Below are 19509 nucleotides of genomic sequence, written 5' to 3' on the forward strand. Positions count from 1 at the left end.
TGGTAAGTACTGTAGGGATTCACACTGTCAGGTAGGCGTTAGACAGTGTTTACACAGGTAATGCAGTTTGGTCCAAGCAGGTGCAGTTTTATTGCTTTCATAAAACTCCAAGGGATTAAAAGTTCACTTATCAGGTCACTTATGTTAGTGCGGGCTCACCCAAACAGATTACAGTCCTTTCTCCCAGAGCAAACGTCATACAAAGAAGAGCCACAATCCCACCAGTATCAGTATCCCCTACAGCCCATGCCCCAGCAGCTCCCAGAGCCAAACAGAAGTGTTCAACACAGTGCACACTAAACTGACTGCAAGTCAAGACTCAAACCCAGCAGCAGCTCTTTTGCACCAGGTGGCAGCTCTTCCCTCTGAGCTATTTCAGTGTGTTGGATAGTTCCTTGCTAACCCAGATACTATTACCTGTGTTGTTCCTGATTGTCTCCACCCCGAGTTCCTGATAGGCTCCATCCTGTAATTTCCTGATTGAACACCCTACTTAAATCTGGCATTGCACTTCCTTCCTTGTGAGATTATTGAGCTCCCAGCCTTTAGTCAAGCTCTCTTTCCACCAGCTACTTAGGCCAAGCTATACCTCTGTTCCAGTGTAACGACCCCTGGCTAACTCCTGACTATGCAGCCTGCTTATCCTCAAAACTATACTGCTGTTCCCGTCTACTGACCTCTGGCTAACTCCTGACTATGCTACCTGCCGATGCGGCCCATAGTGGTTGCAATATCACTACTTCAACTCAGGTCAGTTCATAACACTGCAGCTTCCACACAGTTCTATACAGCTCCCACAAACAGACTGCTCAATTTTCCTAACTGATCATGCAGTCTCCATTCAGAGAGAGACCATAGCACATCTCTCACTCGGGTACAGCTCACATGTTGCCTGGTCACTCACCAGCAGAACACTCGACACCATCCAGCAGACTGCCACACCTAGTGAACACAGTCCCTGGTTCTACGAAAAAGCTATCTAGATGCAGCTAATCAAATCCTGCAGCACTAGGACTTCACCATATCTTACCTGGCTCTGCTACATCACATATATGTGACACTGAGTCACTACTCATGGACAAGCTATGAGACAGGGTAGTCAGGAGGTCTGACTTCAGATACCAAGAGGGTTTGTAGTACAGACGGGCAACACAAAGGTGTGGTCAAGTAACAGTCTGGGGTCAAATGCCAGGAGGGTTCGTCAAGATAAAGGGATAAAAGAAAATGGATTGTCAGATGCCAAGTTCAGGGTCAAGTACCTGAGGTTAGAGAGCGTCAAGAGCAAAAGGAATAACACACAAGAGTAGTCAAAACAAATAAAAGGTACGGCAACAAGATCAGGAAATCAGACACAGAGCAAAGCACACACATCACTGAGCAAAGTTGTAGTTGACAATGCTCTGCTCATAATTAGCCAGCTAAATAGCTAGCAAATTAACCAGTATGGGAAAAACCTGGAAGTATGTCTGCAGGCTAGGTCAGATTGACCAACATAGGTGTCAATCAAAATGCTGACAGCTCAGCATGCCCCAGGCTCAGATTGGATGACTCGGCTGTCACTTACAATACCGACAGCCCAGCACACAGCAAATCCTATAGGGCGACTGAGCTGTCAGTCACGTCATCCCTAGGCCACAGTGAGTAATGAAACCATAACCTTATAGACATGTATGTGAAAAAGAGGAAAACATGATGGAGCGGACTCTGGAGACCCCCATAATTAAAAATGTGATTTGGGTGAAAAATATTTTTCTGCATAAAGGGAATCTGTTGTCATGTTTTTATGCCCCAAACTAATGCCATCTATGTTGAGGCACTTGCACTAGATCTCAGGAAGAAGGGGTGGGTCACTGACTGAAGAGTGACCTGTCAATCACTGACAAGGGAATAGGGAAGATAGACAGCAGAGATGTAAGTGCACTGCCCACCTGCTGCACTTTCGGCTCATGTCATGTGCATAACAATTAAGCAATAAATATCTCTAAAATGTAAACCCTGATTTTGAATATAAAGTTAATATTACAGCGCCTTTACACTGAGTACAGCCGAGCACTTGGCAGAGCGAGAACTCCTGTGTGTTAGAGAGCTGCAAGAGAAAAGCTGCTAACCAGTCGGTCAAATGCTCTTTTGGCCGACAGCTATCTACAGTTTCTGGGCTACTTAAAATTAACTTATAAACTGGTTGTTTGGTATTCCGCCACAGCCGGGCAAAGCTGTTAACTATTACTGATGACTTCATCCTGTGAGTCAATTTGCACCTAACTGTGCTGTACTGATCTCTTTGATTAGTCTGCAAATTAATTCTGCTACCTTGACAAACATATCAATTATCCCTCAGCCTATCCTTTGTCATTGCCAAGCCTTATCTTTATACCAACTGAACCAACCGCAAGTCTCATGTGACATCAACCTAATTAGTTACTTATAAAAAAAAAAGTTGGAATAACTGCAGTCCGTCTGTTCTGATCTGTGCTATGTCTAATCTCTAGCTTTGAATGATGGGTGGAAAGATGGAAGTGAAAGTGGACTTTATGTGGTTGTCGAAAATGGAAAATTATTTTTTTTTAGAAGAGTCCCACAGAAACATAAGTTATCATGGGATATCCCACTGCCAAAATCTCTGGTAATTAGTAGTAATATACAATGAAAATTTGTAGCAAATGTTCTGTTCCTCAGCAGTTACCACCACCACAGAAAAAATAAGGCAGTACATGGTGCCAAGTGACATCGCTGGACTTTCCATGCATTAAGAAATCCTCAAGACGTACTAAGTGGCTGCTAGAACAGCGGACTCTTTTCTTAAAAGGTAATTCCCCCAATATCCAGTTATCAATTATCCTTAGAATAGGGGATAACTTGCTAACCGCTGAGGGGACTCAATGGTTGAATCTCTCAGCAATCCTAAGATCAGGACTTTGGAACCCAAAAGAAGTGGCTTGGCAGTCCCGTCGTAAATGCAGTAGAGGAGTGTATGCTCTATGTCTATATGAATGATGAGTACAGTGCTCAGTTATTTTCATGGGCACTTATGCTACATTAAGAATAGGGCTGCAAAGCCATGTTCTCGGGGTTCCAGTGCCCTGATCTCGAGATCAATGGAAATCCCAGTGGTTGAATCACCAGTGATCGGCAAGTTTTTTCCTATCCTCTGGATAGGTAATAACTTGATTTTTGGGGAATAACCCAAGAGAATTTTTTTTAAAGTCACAAGTCATCCCCTAACTTGCTGATTGCATGGTTTCTGACTGCTCAACTCTCAGACATAGAGACTCTAGAACCTCAAGAACGAGGCTCCACAGCCTGAATGAAGCAAAAGTGCTTATGTTTGGCATATGTTCCCTTCACTGTCAATGGGATTATTGAAAATAGCCGAGTGCGAAACTTGGTTTTCTCCATCGGTGCCATGGAAAATGAATGGAGGGGAGGTTGAGCATGAGCTCTTCTGCATTACTGAAGATGGGGCTGCACAGTCTCGTTCTCAGGGTTCCAGAACCCTAACCTCAATATCATTGAAAGTCTCAGCGATTGGACACCCAGTGATCAGAAAGTCATCACTCAACCCTCCAAATCATGAAATTATGCCAATGTCTGCCCATCTCATAGTTGTGTGTTATTGCATATACTTTTTTGTTATTTTCTTTTTTGTGTGGGTTGTAATTCCTTAGGTGTGGCTTTTGACCAGTAAGTAGAATATCAAGAGTTACGAAATGTTTCAAAGTGGCCTTAGATTGAAGATATTTATTTGCCCTTTTCTTTCTCCATATGAGCCTATTTACACAAGTGTTAGCTCTGAACTGAATTTGTTTTCCTAGAGGGAGATAAGAAGACTCGAAAAACTAATATGGAGCGATATTTGGAATGACTTATGTTCGAGGAACGAAAATACAAAAGTCCGGTCTTCTCTATGCCCTGTAGACCACCAACCAGATATTTCTGGTCTTTGGCAAAGGTTGAAAGAGGTCTCAAAAATATTCCCCATTGTCAGCACTTCTGATTAAATTGTCTACATAGAAAGTGATGACCTAATTAGCAATTAAATTTTATTAAGGCAAAATATGTAAAAAAAAACAAACAAAAAAAAACTGAACTTACTGGGCACATTTCGTTCTGCTCCAACTTTGATCTTTGCTCACTTTTCTAAACTTTGAGTTGCGTAAAAATTTTACAACATTTCAATGTGTTTTATTCCATATTTCAAGCACAAACACTTTGGTAAATCAGACGCTTAATGTTTAATATTAACTTTTTATAACGGTGGTAATTTAGTAAGCATCTCTTTTGGACATGGTAAATGGAATAACAAGAGTTATGATATGTCTTGAAGTGACCGTAGATTAAGGCATATTTGCCTTTCATTTTAATTCCACCCTATCTCAACAAGTGTTAACGCTCAGCTGAATAATCCAAGGGTTTGATAAGGAGACTTAAAACTAAATCAGTTCACAAATAGGTCTGAAGAACAGAGGTTCAAGGGCATGTCACCTGAGATGATTCCCAGACCTTCCTTCCACCTACACTCAGGTTGGACTTAAGCGCCTTTGGCCATCCAGAAGGATGATTGTGAAGACCATCTATCCATCAATACAGAACATCTACATGTGCACTTTTATAATCAATCATTACACATCTAAGACATGTCAATAAGATCCAATATGTTATCTGTGAATTAACCCCTAAGTATTAGGACTGATGGCAAGTGATTGGCTCCAAATGGGCCTTCTACTGAACTTCTGTACCCCACGGTAGTGTTAGAGCACACCCGATAAGAAATCCTTTGGTACTTTGGTTGGCCAGTCCAACCTTGCCCATCAGAACATGAAGGCACCATAAATCACTCCATAATATTGGCCTGTAATTGTTTTTTATCCATGTATACGGTCAATGTCTGATTCATCTTAGAGATCTTTCGAGAGATGCAAGATTTCTCTGCTAAAAGCTGAAAAGTCGAAGTCAACATTTCTGTTGAGTCCCTGGTCTCCTATTACAGCCAAAACAGCTGGAAAAACTTAGCAAACACTAATTCACCCTTGAAGATCTGTGTTCAGCCGTTTGCGTGAAGAATAGAAGTGGCGATATTATGTCACAGTGACATTGCGTAGTTTGACCCCACAGGTTTTGTCTTCTTGAGAACTATGGCTGATAATAAGTCAGTTTCAAGGTTTCTAAGCTTCCTCATGCTCTTATCTCTAGATACGGCATATTGTAATGTTGCATGCATCAGTCAATGGGAATGTTTCATATTTTTATAGCTTTCTTCACCTTTTCAAGACGGAAACCCAGATATGGGCCTACAAGTGGGAGTCACATTCCCTGCCAGTTAATGTCAAGCCTGATGACATAAAAAAGAATGGTATGGTAATCTATAGTTTGTATAGACCCATTTGTCATGGTTAGGACAAGGTTATGTCTTGTACTCTCAAGGGTTAATGTTTTTAGCCTCTCTTTCAAGATGAGAGGGCTATTTATACTCGCTCCTAACCTGGTAGCCTTGTCAGCTATAGGTTTTCTGCAGTCTGTATGCTTGACCTCTGTAGTGTGTGCTGGCTTGCGTTGTGTCTTGCTGTCACATTCTTTATTCGCTTTCCTGGATTACTGACCCCTGGCTTGGCTTCTGACTATTCTCTGACTCTCCCTGTTGGTATCTTTTAATCTCCTGGCTATGACCCCGGCTTGTTTCACTATTCTTTCATGCTTGTTCCTTCTCTGTTTCCCTGGTGTCTGACTCCGCCCCTGACCGCCTCCCACTCTGTCACATGATCGTAGGTCCTTCTGCTTTACCTGGTCACCCTGTCTCATGTGAAAGGTCCTGTTGGTGTTCATGTTAGTTACCCGGTTTCTGGTTCAGCTCCATTGCTGCTGGGTGCAGTTTCCCCTGCAGCATTTATACCCGGGTATCGTGACACCATTGAGTCTACAGCATTGCTAAGATTGCAACCACTTTTGTGGCTTCTGATCCACCAATTCCATGTCCACAATTAATTTTCAGACAGGAACTTCATATTGTAATTTTGTTAACGCATCGAGAGCCCAGTATTTCTCTGTACCTTTGAGTCTCACAGCCACATACAGTAGGGTGCCTCCTAGAAGAACGCAATACATTCTCCTACAATTGCACAACCATAACAGGTGAGCAAGCAAATGTCACACCTGGTGTTTTATACCTATGCTGTTATGTTTGCTAATGACAGGTGTTATGAAGGCAATCCAGAAACACAGTGTGCTTAGCGATCAGAGCGCACACAGTGATCTGACAAATACCCAAAAATACAAGAACGAGCTCTGAGACGTGGAAACTCTGTAGACTGCACACCTGATCCTATCCTAAACACAACTAAAAGCGGCTGTGGATTGCGCCTAACAACTACCTAGGCAACTCGGCACAGCCTAAGAAACTAGCTAGCCTGAAGATAGAAAAATAGGCCTGACTTGCCCCAGAGAAATTCCCCAAAGGAAAAGGCAGCCCCCCACATATAATGACTGTGAGTAAGATGAAAAGACAAAACGTAGGGATGAAATAGATTCAGCAAAGTGGGGCCCGATATTCTAGGACAGAGCGAGGACAGTAAAGCGAACTTTGCAGTCTACAAAAAACCCTAAAGCAAAACCACGCAAAGGGGGCAAAAAAAACCCACCGTGCCGAACTAACGGCACGGCGGTACACCCTTTGCGTCTCAGAGCTTCCAGCAAAACAAAAGACAAGCTGGACAGAAAAAAAGCAACAAAAAAACAAAAAGCACTTAGCTATACAGAGCAGCAGGTCACAGGAACAATCAGGAGAAGCTCAGATCCAACACTGAAACATTGACAAGGAGCAAGGATAGCAGCATCAGGCGGAGTTAAGTAATGAAGCAGTTAACGAGCTCACCAGAACACCTGAGGGAGGAAGCTCAGAAGCTGCAGTACCACTTGTGACCACAGGAGTGAATTCAGCCACAGAATTCACAACAGTACCCCCCCCTTGAGGAGGGGTCACCGAACCCTCACCAGAGCCCCCAGGCCGACCAGGATGAGCCGCATGAAAGGCACGAACAAGATCGGAAGCATGAACATCAGAGGCAAAAACCCAGGAATTATCTTCCTGAGCATAACCCTTCCATTTAACCAGATACTGGAGTTTCCGTCTAGAAACACGAGAATCCAAAATCTTCTCCACAATATACTCCAATTCCCCCTCCACCAAAACCGGGGCAGGAGGCTCAACAGATGGAACCATAGGTGCCACGTATCTCCGCAACAACGACCTATGGAATACATTATGTATGGAAAAGGAGTCTGGGAGGGTCAAACGAAAAGACACAGGATTGAGAACCTCAGAAATCCTATACGGACCAATAAAACGAGGTTTAAATTTAGGAGAGGAAACCTTCATAGGAATATGACGAGAAGATAACCAAACCAGATCCCCAACACGAAGTCGGGGACCCACACGGCGTCTGCGATTAGCGAAAAGTTGAGCTTTCTCCTGGGACAAGATCAAATTGTCCACTACCTGAGTCCAGATCTGCTGCAACCTATCCACCACAGAATCCACACCAGGACAGTCCGAAGACTCAACCTGTCCTGAAGAGAAACGAGGATGGAACCCAGAATTGCAAAAAAATGGAGAAAACAAGGTAGCCGAGCTGGCCCGATTATTAAGGGCGAACTCAGCCAACGGCAAAAAGGACACCCAATCATCCTGGTCTGCAGAAACAAAACATCTCAGATATGTTTCCAAGGTCTGATTGGTTCGTTCGGTCTGGCCATTAGTCTGAGGATGGAAAGCCGAGGAAAAGGATAGGTCAATGCCCATCCTACCACAAAAGGCTCGCCAAAACCTTGAAACAAACTGGGAACCTCTGTCAGAAACAATATTCTCAGGAATGCCATGCAACCGAACCACATGCTGAAAGAACAAAGGTACCAAATCAGAGGAGGAAGGCAATTTAGCCAAGGGCACCAGATGGACCATTTTAGAAAAGCGATCACAGACCACCCAAATGACTGACATCTTTTGAGAAACGGGAAGGTCAGAAATGAAATCCATCGAAATATGTGTCCAAGGCCTCTTTGGGACCGGCAAGGGCAAAAGCAACCCACTGGCACGAGAACAGCAGGGCTTAGCCCTAGCACAAATCCCACAGGACTGCACAAAAGTACGTACATCCCGTGACAGAGATGGCCACCAGAAGGATCTAGCCACTAACTCTCTGGTACCAAAGATTCCAGGATGACCAGCCAACACCGAACAATGAAGTTCAGAGATAAGTTTATTAGTCCACCTATCAGGGACGAACAGTTTCTCTGCTGGACAACGATCAGGTTTATTCGCCTGAAATTTTTGCAGCACCCGCCGCAAATCAGGGGAGATGGCAGACACAATGACTCCTTCCTTGAGGATACCCGCTGGCTCAGATAAACCCGGAGAGTCGGGCACAAAACTCCTAGACAGAGCATCCGCCTTCACATTTTTAGAGCCCGGAAGGTACGAAATCACAAAGTCGAAGCGGGCAAAAAATAACGACCAACGGGCCTGTCTAGGATTCAAGCGCTTGGCAGACTCGAGATAAGTCAAGTTCTTATGATCAGTCAATACCACCACGCGATGCTTAGCTCCTTCAAGCCAATGACGCCACTCCTCGAATGCCCACTTCATGGCCAGCAACTCTCGATTGCCCACATCATAATTACGCTCAGCGGGCGAAAACTTCCTGGAAAAGAAAGCACATGGTTTCATCACTGAGCAATCAGAACCTCTCTGTGACAAAACCGCCCCTGCTCCAATCTCAGAAGCATCAACCTCGACCTGGAACGGAAGAGAAACATCTGGCTGACACAACACAGGGGCAGAACAAAAACGACGCTTCAACTCCTGAAAAGCTTCCACAGCAGCAGAAGACCAATTAACCAAATCAGCACCCTTCTTGGTCAAATCGGTCAATGGTTTGGCAATGCTAGAAAAATTACAGATGAAGCGACGATAAAAATTAGCAAAGCCCAGGAACTTTTGCAGACTTTTCAGAGATGTCGGCTGAATCCAATCCTGGATGGCTTGGACCTTAACTGGATCCATCTCGATAGTAGAAGGGGAAAAGATGAACCCCAAAAATGAAACTTTCTGCACACCGAAGAGACACTTTGATCCCTTCACAAACAAAGAGTTAGCACGCAGGACCTGAAAAACCATTCTGACCTGCTTCACATGAGACTCCCAATCATCTGAGAAGATCAAAATGTCATCCAAGTAAACAATCAGGAATTTATCCAGATACTCACGGAAGATGTCATGCATAAAAGACTGAAACACAGATGGAGCATTGGCAAGTCCGAACGGCATCACTAGATACTCAAAATGACCCTCGGGCGTATTGAATGCAGTTTTCCATTCATCTCCTTGCCTGATTCTCACCAGATTATACGCACCACGAAGATCTATCTTAGTGAACCAACTAGCCCCCTTAATCCGAGCAAACAAGTCAGATAACAATGGCAAGGGATACTGAAATTTAACAGTGATCTTATTAAGAAGGCGGTAATCAATACACGGTCTCAGCGAACCATCCTTCTTGGCTACAAAGAAGAACCCTGCTCCCAGTGGTGATGACGATGGGCGAATATGTCCCTTCTCCAGGGATTCCTTCACATAACTGCGCATAGCGGCGTGTTCGGGCACGGATAAATTAAATAATCGACCTTTAGGGAATTTACTACCAGGAATCAAATTGATAGCACAATCACAATCCCTATGCGGAGGTAGAGCATCGGACTTGGGCTCTTCAAATACATCCTGATAATCAGACAAGAACTCTGGGACCTCAGAAGGGGTGGATGACTAAATCGACAAAAATGGAACATCACCATGTACCCCCTGACAACCCCAGCTGGATACCGACATGGAATTCCAATCCAATACTGGATTATGGGTTTGTAGCCATGGCAACCACAACACGACCACATCATGCAGATTATGCAACACCAGAAAGCGAATAACTTCCTGATGTGCAGGAGCCATGCACATGGTCAGCTGGGCCCAGTATTGAGGTTTATTCTTGGCCAAAGGTGTAGCATCAATTCCTCTCAATGGAATAGGACACCGCAAAGGCTCCAAGAAAAACCCACAACGTTTAGCATAATCCAAATCCATCAGATTCAGGGCAGCGCCCGAATCCACAAACGCCATGACAGAAAACGACGACAAAGAGCATATCAAGGTAATGGACAGAAGGAATTTGGACTGTACAGTACCAATGACGGCAGACCTAGCGGACCGCTTAGTGCGCTTAGGACAATCAGAAATAACATGAGTGGAATCACCACAGTAGAAACACAGCCCATTCAGACGTCTGTATTCCTGCCGTTCAACTCTAGTCATAGTCCTATCGCACTGCATAGGCTCAGGTTTAACCTCAGGCAGTACCGCCAAATGGTGCACAGATTTACGCTCGCGCAAGCGTCGACCGATCTGAATGGCCAAAGACAAAGACTCATTCAAACCAGCAGGCATAGGAAATCCCACCATGACATCCTTAAGAGCCTCAGAGAGACCCTTTCTGAACAAAGCTGCCAGTGCAGATTCATTCCACTGAGTGAGTACTCACCATTTCCTAAATTTCTGACAATATACTTCTATATCATCCTGACCCTGGCACAAAGCCAGCAAATTTTTCTCAGCCTGATCCACTGAATTAGGCTCATCGTACAGCAATCCGAGCGCCAGGAAAAACGCATCGACACTACTCAATGCAGGGTCTCCTGGCGCAAGAGAAAATGCCTAGTCTTGAGGGTCGCCGCGCAAAAAAGAAATAATAATCAAAACCTGTTGAATAGGATTACCAGAAGAATGAGGTTTCAAGGCCAGAAATAGCTTACAATTATTTTTGAAACTTAGAAACTTAGTTCTATCTCCAAAAAACAAATCAGGAATAGGAATTCTTGGTTCTAACATAGATTTCTGATCAATAGTATCTTGAATTTTTTGTACATTTATAACGAGATTATCCATTGAAGAGCACAGACCCTGAATATCCATGTCCACACCTGTGTCCAGAATCACCCAAATGTCTAGGGGAAAAAAAAAAAAGTGAACACAGAGCAGAAAAAAAAAAAAAAAATGATGTCAGAACTTTTTTTTCCCCTCTATTGAGAATCATTAGTTGGGCTCCTTGTACTGTTATGTTTGCTAATGACAGGTGTTATGAAGGCAATCCAGAAACGCAGTGTGCTTAGCGATCAGAGCGCACACAGTGATCTGACAAATACCCAAAAATACAAGAACGAGCTCTGAGACGTGGAAACTCTGTAGACTGCACACCTGATCCTATCCTAAACACAACTAAAAGCGGCTGTGGATTGCGCCTAACAACTACCTAGGCAACTCGGCACGGCCTAAGAAACTAGCTAGCCTGAAGATAGAAAAATAGGCCTGACTTGCCCCAGAGAAATTCCCCAAAGGAAAAGGCAGCCCCCCACATATAATGACTGTGAGTAAGATGAAAAGACAAAACGTAGGGATGAAATAGATTCAGCAAAGTGGGGCCCGATATTCTAGGACAGAGCGAGGACAGTAAAGCGAACTTTGCAGTCTACAAAAAACCCTAAAGCAAAACCACGCAAAGGGGGCAAAAAAAACCCACCGTGCCGAACTAACGGCACGGCGGTACACCCTTTGCGTCTCAGAGCTTCCAGCATAACAAAAGACAAGCTGGACAGAAAAAAAGCAACAAAAAAGCAAAAAGCACTTAGCTATACAGAGCAGCAGGTCACAGGAACAATCAGGAGAAGCTCAGATCCAACACTGAAACATTGACAAGGAGCAAGGATAGCAGCATCAGGCGGAGTTAAGTAATGAAGCAGTTAACGAGCTCACCAGAACACCTGAGGGAGGAAGCTCAGAAGCTGCAGTACCACTTGTGACCACAGGAGTGAATTCAGCCACAGAATTCACAACACTATGCCAAATATTATCAACCCATTTATATATATATATACAACATCATAATCCTAGGAGTAGGACTGGTGGGATGTTCCTCCGTGACTCTTCACTGACCCCACGCTATTGCTCTCAAAGGCTATCATCATGCAGAGCAAAACAGCAATAGAGGGTGGAAAGGAGGTCCATCTTCTTTAACTATGAGTTCTGCTTTTGTTTTGGATGCAATGATAGCCAGAAAGTAGTCAGAAAACTAAGTGGCAACTCCATGAAAAGGCCTTCAAAAGAAAAAGTCACACTGGATTATGATCTGGAGTGGCATAACAACTAATAGCCAGACATCTCATTCCAGTGCACTAACAGCTTGGCGTTATATTGATTTGATGGTGGGGCCATTTCTCCAAAGTGTCACAGGAGCCATTTTTCACCACAATTCCATGCAGCATGTTGCTCGCGCTACTGTAAGCAACTTGCGTGGCCTAGATGTGCTATCATGGCTGCAGCATCTCCAGATTTGTCTCCCACTGAGCACATCTGGGACCTCATTGGTGGGTGATTACAAAGGAGCTGTCAGCAGCAGATCTTGATGATTTGCCTAAGTGCATTCTGCTGCAAAACCTTGCTCAGATGACCATTATCAACCACATTGATAGCAGCTGAGGCTGTAAGTCCCAGGGCTTCTGCACATAGTTCTGAATAAATCGAGATGTTGTGTGAAATTTTTTCAATTTTTTTCATCATTTGCATATCAGTAACAAGTCTATCCATCTTGTGATTTTTGTTATTCCATGACTTTTCCTTCTTGGTGTTGCAATCTCAATGTTGAGGGGTGTCCAAAGGGCTATAGTGCTTAACATAGGACTGACGACCCATAATATGTAGGACTAGGTTTTTTGGGGGGTAATTAGACATACACCTTAAATTGTTTTTCTGTAAAATGTGTTTATGATAAATGGAGCGCCCCCAGACACAGGGCCACAGGTTACTCGGTACCGGTCCTCTCTGTCTCGGAGCTGGGGAAGTCACGGTGGCTGGACCCGGTCCGTGACCCTGCTAAGGGGCGTCCAATAAAAGGGGTGATGGTAGTTTGTCAAGGGTTTGTGACGCCACCTGTGGTATTCAGTCAGGGTGACCGACGCTGCTTAGGGGTCCGCTGTGGTGATGGAATGGCAGCTAGATGGTAAACCTTCCCACAGGTGAAGTATGTCCCCAGGGCTTCCCAGTAGTGTAGATGGCGATGATGTGAGGCACAGTTAATAACGAGGACACAGGGTTGCAGTCTCTTTACCTCTTTACTGGTGACTTCAGGATCCGCAATCCAGAGCACTGCTAACAGGGCTGTCTGAGACCGGCCGGTCCGAAGGCACATCCAGAGTTCCCTTTGCAGGTGGAAATCAGTGCCTACCACTAGCGCCTGTGTGTTGTAGTTCTTCCCTGCTGAGCATTCGGGATAGTCCTCACAACTCTCATGTTCGTTCTTTCTCTCTCTCTCCGTCCCCCAAGTTTATCTGGATAGGACGCACCCGTTTGACGGGAAGGCTCGGAGCTATTATGGGACCCTAGAGACGCCCCTCTCCACGCTTGCCCCCCTATGTCTGCAATCAGACATAACATCACTCCCCTTAGCGGCAGAGCGACATTACTGCAACGACCAAGACTCTGGGGCGCTGCAATAAACGTTCTGGCAATGGCGAACACAGACACATGAGGGCTCCTGTTCAAGAGCAATATATGGGTCCTTTGAAGTCCAAAAGATCATCATTATGCACAATTTCACCTTCTTTGGAGGTGGAAATGGGCCCTGTTACCTCTTGGGCCCCTGTTGCGCCAATGATTTGTCCTCCTCTGGGTTCTGGAGAATGTGATGAGCGTCAGACATCATAGTCTACTGTCGCTCTGATGTGTCTGCAACATGTTATGCGTTAATAATAGAAAACCCTTCTACGACACAATCAATAACTGTAGATATTCGTATCACTCACTGACTATCTACCCTCTACAGCTGCAATCACATGCTCAACACCATCTTAGCTGCGGCAATCTGTTTCCAGTTACTTGCACCTCTGGGACATTCCCTCTACCACCAATTAATTTCAGGCTGCCAGTTTCACAATGCACACCGTATGTAGACTCCTGTTACATAACACACACAGAGTCTGCGCTCTTCTCTGCCCGGTCATCTCCTGCTGTGTTCTTCTTAGGATCCTTTACTCATTTGCAATGGCATCCAGAAACCATAGGATCATTGTGCTCGAATAAACAGCTGCTCTCTACTTGCCCTCTAGTTAAGAGACTCCCATTGTTCTTGCTGAATATTCCTCAGAGTTTTTCTTCTATTATTTTGGATTAGTACTGCACATTTGTATAGTGCAATATGTCAAAGAATTATGACTTTTTTTAGAATTTTTTTATTAGAGCAGAAGCTTTCTAATACCCTTTCTACTGAAGTGTGGTCCCTGAGTTGGGATCTTGAGGTTCACGTCTCGTGCAGTTCCGTTTGGATCCCCGGAAAAAGGGATTCAAATGGATCCATACGCTCAATGAAGTTCAAATGTATTACACTTGTGCCCTTGTTTTCCCGAAAGTGTCTACCTTATGGTCTACTAGGTTTCTGTGCCAGTCTGAAAAGACAATAAACATAAGGATGAATGACCTCCGGGAGATCAAAACATCCAACACCGCGGAGACACCATCACATGTTTCTCCGCGGTGTTGGATGTTTTGATCTCCCCGAGGTCATTCATCCTTATGTTTATAGTCCTTTCACTAGGCACTGCTCCTAATCGCCAGTTTCCTACTCTACACTGAAGAGGGGCAAATACCCCAAAACAGCTGTCTGTGGATGGAGACCATGTTTTGGCATAGGTGGTTTTCCTTCTTGGATGCTGCCCTTCCCGTGGTTGTTCCTTCCCGGTGAAAGACCTGGCTATTTATTGCTTGCGTTGAGAAACACGTGATGGTGTCTCCGCAGCTTTTCTACATGTCTGAAAAGACAGACACCATTAGCAAGAAGCGCCCATTAGCACAGGAGTCTATGACTTCATCAAGAGTTCCATCTGAAGTAGTTTTGGGGGAGATTTAGATGAATCCCTTGCATGCGCTGCATAAACTATCCCCATGCCCTTCGAGTTATATGCCACATATGGAGCATCAGTGTAACACCATGTTCCCCACTAAAAGAAATGCTGCTAAGGGAAACTTTTTCATAAAATAATACACAATGGCATGGAAAGAATGTCAACAAATATCAAAGACCGACCGCTACTTCCAAACAAAGAACAGGTGAGAACAGGTGCATACTAAGAGTAGCCACTTCCATATATAACTAACAAAGTTGCACTCTGTAGCGCTATAGAATGCAAACATGAAATATAGAACATTGGAATTGCATTACTGCTCTCGAAAATAGGAAAAAATGATACTTTGCACATAAATTGGACAATTCATGCATGCCCAGCAGCCATGACAAGGCGATCCTCTTTGCTGGGAACTTAACCTAATGTGATTCCTCTCCTGGGCTGATAGCCTACATTTATAAGGGTAGGTAGGTTCCTGCTGTAATTAAAACCGCCAGAGGCTGATGGGTGGAGAGCTCGGTGAGAGGGCTTATGTATACAAATATCAAAGACTGAACATCACTTCTTAACAGAAAACTGTGTGTGAACAGGGGCATACCAATTGTAGTCACCTCCATCCACCTCTATAACTAACATATAAAGTTGCACTCTGTAATGCTATAGCATGCACTCCATCCATCAGCGTATGGCAGTTTTAATCAGAACAGTATCATACCTACCCATATAAATTTGGGCTTCAGCCCAGGAGAGGAATCACCTTAGGATAGGTTCCCAGCAAAGAGGATCACCTTGTTGTGGCTGCTGAGCATACAAGAATTGGCCAAGTTATGAGCTAAGTATCTTTGTTTTTTCCTATTTTCTAGAGCAGTAATGCAATTCCAATTTCATATATTTCATGTTTGCATGCTATAGCTCTACAGAGTGCAGCTTTGTTAGTTTTTTGTAGAATGAATGTCAGCTCGCCTATCAAGTGGTCAGGTGCAGGGAAGCTCAAACAGCCATGAGTCCAAAATGTAAGTGGGATCATATGGAACGACTAAGGACTTTGTCTGAAACGCGTTTGCTATTTTATTTGGCAACGACTATTGTGTCATTTTATAGTCATTAATAAAGAAATGTTTTTAGAAGAGGATCCCACTGCCAGAGACATATTTCAGTGAAACCTGACACAAATTTACTTTGGAGGGGAAGGACAAAGCACCTATGGCAGTAAATAGGCACTACATTACTGCCCCCCTATACTTTCGACTACTAGACATTAGTGACACACCATAGGCTGTGATACAAGGAGCACGTCATACTGTCATCTCAAAAGTTTTGATCGGACATCAGCTCACCTATCAAGAGGTCCAGTGTATGGAAGCTCAAGGAGCCACAAATCCAAAAGCTATATTGCAGTAGGATCAAAGGCAATGACTATGGACTTTGTCTGAAACGGGTTTGCTTTTTTATTTGGTAACGATAATTGTGTCATTTTATAGTCATTCGTAAAGAAGTGTTTTGAGCCGAGGATTCCACTATTGGTGATATATTTTTTTTTTACGAAAGCATGCAATGAAACCTGGCACAAATTTATTTTGGAGGTAAAGGACAAAGGACCTACAGCAGTAATTGGGCGCCACATTACTGACCCCTATATTTTCGACTATATGTGATACAAGAAACGCGTCATACTGTCATGTCAAAAGTTTTGATCAGTGGAGATCCAGGTTCTGAGATGCCAACCATTTGCTAAAATGATAGGTAGCAGTACTCGGCTGCATGCAGTCCCGCTTTGCTTCTGCTCTTCTCGAAGGGTAATGAATGGATTCTTAGAGAGTCCTTGAACCAGAGTTATGCAGTAATGGGGGACACAGCAGTTCTTCCACTGCATTTTAGCAATTGAGGACCTCAACACCCGGATTCCCAATAATCACATTTTTTAAAGACAAAGATGTAATTAGAAGGAATTGCAGCTCCCGACCTTTTATGCTCCATTTCTAATATTGATGGAAGTGCAGCCTTTGTCCCCCTTCAGACACCAGAGCCGCCATGCACTGTCTACCACCTCGGCACCCCCTTTGGCTACATTTTTTTTTTTTTCTGCTAAATTTCACGCTTCAGATTTCAAGCAATTATCATTAATTCTAATTCTGATCTATTTCAAAGCTTATCGTTTGTATAGAAGAAAAAATTGAAATGGGTGACTGCAAACCTGGTGGATTTTGGATGTTCTTTTGTGCAGTGTGTTTTTGCAACATGTGTTTTTGTTGCATTGCAGCCAGTCAGCACAGAAAATTCTATTCTCCCGTCAGGTTTCTATGGAAACAGGGCGGAATGAATAGAAGGAGTAGAAGCAGTGAATGACTAGGGGATGGGATAGCTGTACTATGTCGTGCTCCAGTTTAATGTACAGGATACACCAGGAGCTCAGCTTCTATGCAGATTATTAGTGTATCAATCATTTCGGATTAATATTCCCGAGGATAAGGACCATCAGTGATCTTCGTGGAGATAAGAGGTAGGACATAAAGTCATTCTAATATTATTTACCCAATTTTTTTGCGGAATTAATGTAGATAAGTTATTTTATGCTTGGTTTGAACATATCAATCAAGTGGCAATGTTGGTTTTTTTCTTTTTCCGCGCACATTTGCAAGGTTCGGGGTGTTGTATCAGTTTTCTGTAGGATAGGTTCTTCTATATTTAGTAGTTAACTCATCAATAATCATTACAAACAATGTCATTCATACAAAGAGGGAGCCCTAGCGCGAAGATCGAACTGATCCTCCATTTTAGTGTTGGGTTTTTCCGCCAGGAACCGAGCAGTCTGGTGTTTATTTATCCGACCCACGTCTTTTCTTTGTTTTCTATTATTGGAATTTTTGCTGAAGTTTTGCTCTGCCTCTTCCAACTGGAAAGATCTGGGAGGCATGGACTGTCTGTATGGGATGTAGGTTGATGATTGCCAGCCGTACATGTGTTTTATTTGCGATATTCAGGAGCAATTTTTAATAGACGACCAAGTGTCGCTACGCTCGATATGTCCTACGGTCAGCAGGACAAGGAACAGATGGAAGAAAGTACAGTAAACCATAACTGCAGGATCAGACTGTAAAAGGCAGAAAGACATGAAGCCACCGCAATGGAAAAGGACTAAAAAGCATTATTTATTGTTAGTAACTATTAAAATATCAAAAAGGAAAATAAAAAAAAAAACACTAGACCTACGCGTTTCGAGCACTAGAGCCCTTAAGTCCTCGTGCTCAAAACGCGTAGGCCTAGTGTTTTATTTTTTAATTTTTGATCTTTTTAATAGTTACTAATGAATAATTTCTTTTAGTCCTTTTCCATTGCAGTTACTGGATGCCTTCCTGCCTTCTACCTGATCATTTTCACCCGGGAGTCAGCCGGTGGTCTCTGTTCGGGCACCGCACCCTTATTGGATTGAACGATACTCGGACAGGTTGAGCTGATGTGATAATTTTTGTTCTCCAGGATCATACTGGGTTCTTTTTCATAGCCAGACATAGGTGTGTATTGGATCTGTAGACACAAAACAATAGAATTGTGTGTCTCAGTTTTTTGAAGAGTTTTTGGACCAGAAACTGAGCGGAAACTCTCTTAGCTCCTCAAAAATTTGGAGTTTCTGCTCAGTTTCCACTCAAAGACTCAGCAAAAAGACTGCGCTTATACCGTGTTAAGGGATGTTCCTGGGTCATAAAATTGATGGTGTAATTGCAGCCCTAATTTGCTGTTCAAAGGGGCCAAGGCACAGAAGCCAAAGATACTTTAAAGCCTACCATCTCCTTTAGGGGAACATAACAGGAACTCTAAACCTTCTAAAGCAGTGGTCCCCAACTCCAGGCCTCGAGGGCCGCCAACAGTGCAGGTTTTCAGGATTTCCTTAGTATTGCACAGGGGTTGGAATCATCACCTGTGCAGATGATCGCATTACCACCAATGCAATACTAAAGAAATCCTGAAAACCTGCACTGTTGGCGGCCCTCGAGGCCTTGAGTTGGGGACCCCTGTTCTAAAGCTTGGAGGGACCTGACAGGTTCTCTTTAGTGAAGACTATGGAGGAAGTATACATACCTTTGTTTCCACGTAATTAATAGTAGACCTGATGTGAATCGATTTGCAAAATAGCCGTTGATCTGGAACCTTGAAGACTGCCTCCCGGCAGCTGCAGCTCCTCATTTGATCTTGCGTGATGTCATCATTGTGACGTCACACCGGACTGGCTAATCAAAAGTAAAGCCGCCGATGCCAGGAGGAATGAGTACGGTGAGTTCTCCGGTCTCCGTCCAACAACCACCGATTACTGACTCGGCAGTTGGGACCAAAGTCCTACGAATCGATTCCGACCAACTCTAGCTATTAGACAGTGCCCTGGGCGTTGACATCCTACATTCCCGGCACATTTAATTAATCAGTTCAGAATAACATGTGTTGAAATGTCAGCACGATAAAACATTTAATAGTCTCTCGGCCAGGCTCAGTAATTCAGGATCTCAGAGTGCTACAATCTTCTTTCTTCTT

General features: G+C 43.8%; 1 long non-coding RNA gene across 4 annotated transcripts in view; it reads left to right on the plus strand.

Annotated features, from left to right (window-relative positions):
- The window catches only part of LOC138651760 (uncharacterized), a 48797-nt gene that overhangs the window by 9667 nt on the left and 19621 nt on the right, over positions 1 to 19509 (plus strand). Inside the window, exon 1 of one of the 4 annotated variants that reach the window (XR_011315530.1) lies at positions 2682 to 2806. The exons of 2 other annotated variants lie outside the window; for them this stretch is intronic. This is a non-coding gene — a long non-coding RNA (uncharacterized lncRNA). Of the gene's footprint in view, positions 1 to 2681; positions 2807 to 17203; positions 17486 to 19509 lie in introns of those variants that run through there. One more of the 4 variants, XR_011315529.1, reaches the window with a different exon arrangement.

This window comes from Ranitomeya imitator, chromosome 10 (genome assembly GCF_032444005.1).
Source record: "Ranitomeya imitator isolate aRanImi1 chromosome 10, aRanImi1.pri, whole genome shotgun sequence".
Taxonomy (NCBI): Eukaryota; Metazoa; Chordata; class Amphibia; order Anura; family Dendrobatidae; genus Ranitomeya; species Ranitomeya imitator.